General features: G+C 39.6%; 1 pseudogene; it reads right to left on the bottom strand.

Annotated features, from left to right (window-relative positions):
• Positions 1–1,312: 1,312 nt before the first annotated feature.
• Positions 1,313–1,795, bottom strand: LOC102472407 (succinate dehydrogenase [ubiquinone] cytochrome b small subunit, mitochondrial pseudogene; annotated as a pseudogene).
• Positions 1,796–4,554: the final 2,759 nt, after the last annotated feature.

Genomic DNA, 4,554 nt, shown 5'->3' with positions numbered 1-4,554 from the left:
CCAATCTCAAGAATCTTCTTGGCAAGATTAAAAGTCAAAACCAGATTTAAAACCAAGCTAAAATCTTTTAAACCAGCAGATTTCAACTCCATTTGAAATTCCCTTCCACTGAATCAAGCTCCATTTTCTCAAGTAATTTCTTCAGCTAGAGGAAGAACAAAACAAAACAAAAAAGAAAAAAAGAATCTGTAAGAATTTGCTTGAATTCTTTGTTTTGAATTTGCATTTATGTGATTCATGACTTTGGGATGCCCTTTAGTTAGTAACGTTTCGTCCTCCCATATTTAGCTTTTGTTTTCCTACTTTGTGTTTAATGAGGACACACAGGGTCTCTGGCATTTGTGTGGAGGTAGCTGACCAAGGCTGGAACCCCAAATCATGTACAAAATGTGGGTTTCGCATCTCATTTGTGGCTAGTAGAGCTTTTCTAACTTGTTATCAGGAATGGTCTGGATCCTAGAAGGACAAATTTTATTTTTTCCCTCATGGAGACCTTGGTTAAAGTCATCAGAAACTTCTTTATTTACATTGTTATACAATATTTTATTTTTTAAAAAACTTTCTTTTCTAGAATATACTTTCATAGTAGAGATTCCCTTAGTGGAAAAATAACAATTTATTTCATATGATTTTATATTCGTGGGCAGATTATTTTAGGACAAGTATAATGCACTTAAACAGTACATCTCTGTTCAGAATTTGTAACACTTGGACACACCTACAAGGTGAACCTCTTCCCTAAATGAACTTCTCTATATTCGGAAGCTCTCTAAGACTTTCTTCCTAGTATGGAAAAATTCTTCATGTGTGGTATTAGCATTCCCTCATTTAAGTTTTCCTAGGATATGTAACCATCAGTAGCTGGTATTAGCTGAAGAGAAGGGGAAGTTTTCAAAAGTTAAACCCTTGCCTGACTTCTAGCAGTCTTTATGTATGATTTAATAGTCTTTCCCTTTGTCCATTATCCCCAGGACAAATGCAAAACTTTGATCATGTATTTATAGTAATAAAGGTGAATTCTCTTCAAGAGATTGAAAAATTAAATAGCAAAAGCTTTTATATGTTTAATTATACTGTGAGTCTTATGAGAAGTTTAGAGACAACTCCATTAACTCACTAGAACATAGAACTCGATCTCACAATTTCTGGATACCTTTCAAACATTTTCTTCAATAATTCAGTTCTGAAAATAACCATGTGTTTAGGGGAAGAGACCCGTCCACCAATAAACTTATCTGCTATTTTCTCCTTATTGTGAGTTGAATAGCATGACAGAGCAAGTCAAAGAGGCACACAATCAATTCGTAAAGTATTACATCAAAAAGGTCAGGGCTTTGCAGATGTCCATATCATGATATTTGAAATGACAAAGTCCAGCAAAGGTTAAAAGCTGAGTGTGCCAAAAGGCTTGCTTTGGCAACTTTCTGCGATGCATCCCCATGAACGTGGTCAGTAACAACTTGTCTAAGACCTCAGTGACTATGGTGAGTGAGGACTGCAGCCAGGGAGTAGTCCAATACAGAGCAAGGATTCAAATAAGCAGCTGGAAGCAGGCCCAGGAGCAAAACACCGACAACCCTCTCACTAGTCCAGTAGAGAGATGCAGCCTTGGAACCAGAGTGGTGGTTTGGTGAGGTGAAGTGCTGCACTCCCTATGCCCCATACCATCCTGGGGTCGGCTGGTCCTGGAGAACCGTGGAGACAAGAGCAGATCTGACCACTGGGGTTTGCAGTATAATAGAGCTCAGCTTCCTTGGACATTGCAGGGGACACTCAGCCTGCAGAGAACTGCCATCTCCAACACTTCTTTGATTTAGTCTCATCTGGGCTTTGATTTAAAACCTTTGGGTTAGTATTTTGATTTATGTTCAGAGAGTAATAGGACCTTTTTTTTTTTTTATCTTTTTAATCTTCATTCCTAAACTACACAGAACTATGTATTCAGAAAGAAAAAAGAAACTGGTTTAATAAAACCAGCTCTATTTGAAACCTATTTGTCCTCTCTATCAAGTTCTAGGTCTCCCTTGGGGACTTTTCAGTTGACTAGCTCTTTTTTCTTGAACTCCTACTAACTAGAATTGTATTGGCCTCTTTAGGGTAAATGTAAAGTCTCCCCAATTTGGCTCCTCTAATACCTGATCTCTTCATTCACTTCTGTTCCTCCTAACTCTTTTGTTGCCTTCAATCTTATGTTTCCCCTCACTCTGTTTCCTCCATTCTGTGGTCCACAGATAAAAAAATTACTATGAGCTGGGGCCAGCAGGAGGTGTAGTGGTTAAGGCACTGGACTCTCACATGGTTGACAGCAGTTCAATCCCATACCCAGTGGCTTGAAAATAATACCAGGCACATGTGCTTGTGTGCCCCAAATCCTGAGAGGAGAATGGAGAAGGGATTGAGGTATGGTCAACCCCCTGGCTGTTGATTTCTTACTCTCTGTTTCTCCCTGTCTCTCTGGCAATTGTACTGGGTACATTCATGTCCATGATCCAGAGCTGGTTGAAGTTGGGGGTGGATCTTGGTATCAAGACCCTGTTGGGGATGCTGTCTCTCTCTTTCTATCTCTCTCATTCATGGAAGAAATAAATGAACTTTTAAAAAGGAAGGAAAGAAGGAAGGCAGACAGGAAGGAAGGAAGGAGATTAAAATAAATATCTACTGGGGTGCTTTCTTCTCCCTCTCTCTGTTTCTCTGTATCTCTCTCTGGGGAGCATATGTACCCTCTGGTAATTAAAAAAATAAAAATCTCCATCTACATTTGGAGCAGTTGGGTTCGGGTATAGAATAACCAAACACCTGAAAATAGGAGACCTCTAGAGGAATTCTTTCTCCATAACTTATCATAATACATCATGGGCATGTGTGTGTTCAGAACAGCCTCTGGATATGAACTGGGAACCGACTTACATGGGTTAGCCTCGCAGGGTATCATATTTTATTGCTGTGGTACAGTACAGGACCCTTCTCTTTGTATTTATCTTTTTTAACATTCATTTCTTTTATTTTGTTCATGAGAGAGTAAGAGAGAGTACATACATGGAAGAGAGAGAGAGAAAGAAAGAAAGTGAGAGAAAGACAGAGGTAGGATGGCACAGCAGGGCCTCGTCATGTCACAGTTCCCTCCCACAGCTTTGCAACCATCCAAGATGATGGATTTCATTTGCATATGCATCATGTTTGGGCTGACCTGGGATTTGAATTCCAACTGGCCATGTGGCTTTAGCATCACACACTGCCCCTGGGTGTGATAAGAATTAGAATTATGACTGCCCCTCAGTCATAATTCTAATGTTAAATTATTATGTGTCACAAAAATAATCACATTTCCTATTCAATTGCTGGTTCTGTTAACTCTTTTTCTTAGAGGTTTTCGCCTTAGGGCACGTGTGCTCCCCAGAAAAAGAGAGACAGAGACAGTAAGAAGGAAAGTGAGAAATCACAACCCAGGGGCGATGGCCACACATAATCCCTTCTTCTCCATAATCCTCCTGAGACCCTGGCACACAAGCACACATGCCTCGCATAATTCTCAAGCCACTGGGTCAGCACTTGAACCATGATCAACAGTGTGGGAGTCCAGCAACACAACTGCAATGCCATCTGTTTTCCAGGTTATGTTAACTCTTACCAGATCTTTAACAATGATCATTTAAAATCTTATTGTCTACAGCTAATTGCTTTATTCTAACACTCTAAAAGGTTTATTTATTTTTTTTTGGTTGTTGTTGTTTTCTTTTTGAGAAGTTTTTGCTATAGGACGCATGCACTCACCAGAAAGACAGAGAGAGACAGAAAGCGAGAAATCACCCCCAGAGGAGATGACCATTCCACAATCCCTTCTCCTCTATTCTCCTCTTGGGACCTTGGGCACACACGCACAGGTGCCCGGCGTTATTTTAAGCCACCAGGTCTGGGACTCAAACCGCAGTCAACTACATGGGAGTCCAGCAACATAGCTATTATGCCAACTGCTGGTCCCAAGCTGTCTAGAGCTTTAAACAATTTATTAAGGTATATTTTTGAGAACGGAATTGAAACATTTACTTTTTTTCTCTATCTGACATTGCCAACATTTGGAAATAATTTGTGAGTAATCCTAATTTATGCCCATGTAGTCCTAATTTATGTACATGTTCAATACCAATCTGTTCTTCTGTCATGGGAAAATTTGAAGCACTAGTTATATTAGCAAGGTTTTGACTGAAATAAATCTTCAGATGTGGCCAGACAGCTTTAAGAAACTGAGGCTAACTTTATGAAAGCAAATAGAATTCCCTGGAAAGCTATCCTCGTACCTTGAATAAATGGTTCCCTTGACAGCCTTGTGGGTAAGTAAAGGAGGTCACTTCCTGTGGACAGGGTCCAAAAACCTTCAGGCATTAGGGCTCCTAATTCACTCAAGTACTGCAGACACAGGGTGGTGATGATTCTTTGATTTGGCTTTTTAGCCTTGTGGGGCTTTTTAAAAACTCTTATCTGAGGTTCCTTATAGAAAAGTTACAGCAAAGTCAATTTTAAAAATCTATAATGGTCAAGCACTATTTTTACTGTATA

Source organism: Tupaia chinensis, unplaced genomic scaffold (genome assembly GCF_000334495.1).
Source record: "Tupaia chinensis unplaced genomic scaffold, TupChi_1.0 Scaffold144529_1, whole genome shotgun sequence".
NCBI lineage: Eukaryota > Metazoa > Chordata > Mammalia > Scandentia > Tupaiidae > Tupaia > Tupaia belangeri.
Note: the sequence above shows the minus strand (reverse complement) of the source record. Positions and strands in the feature narration are given on the sequence as shown.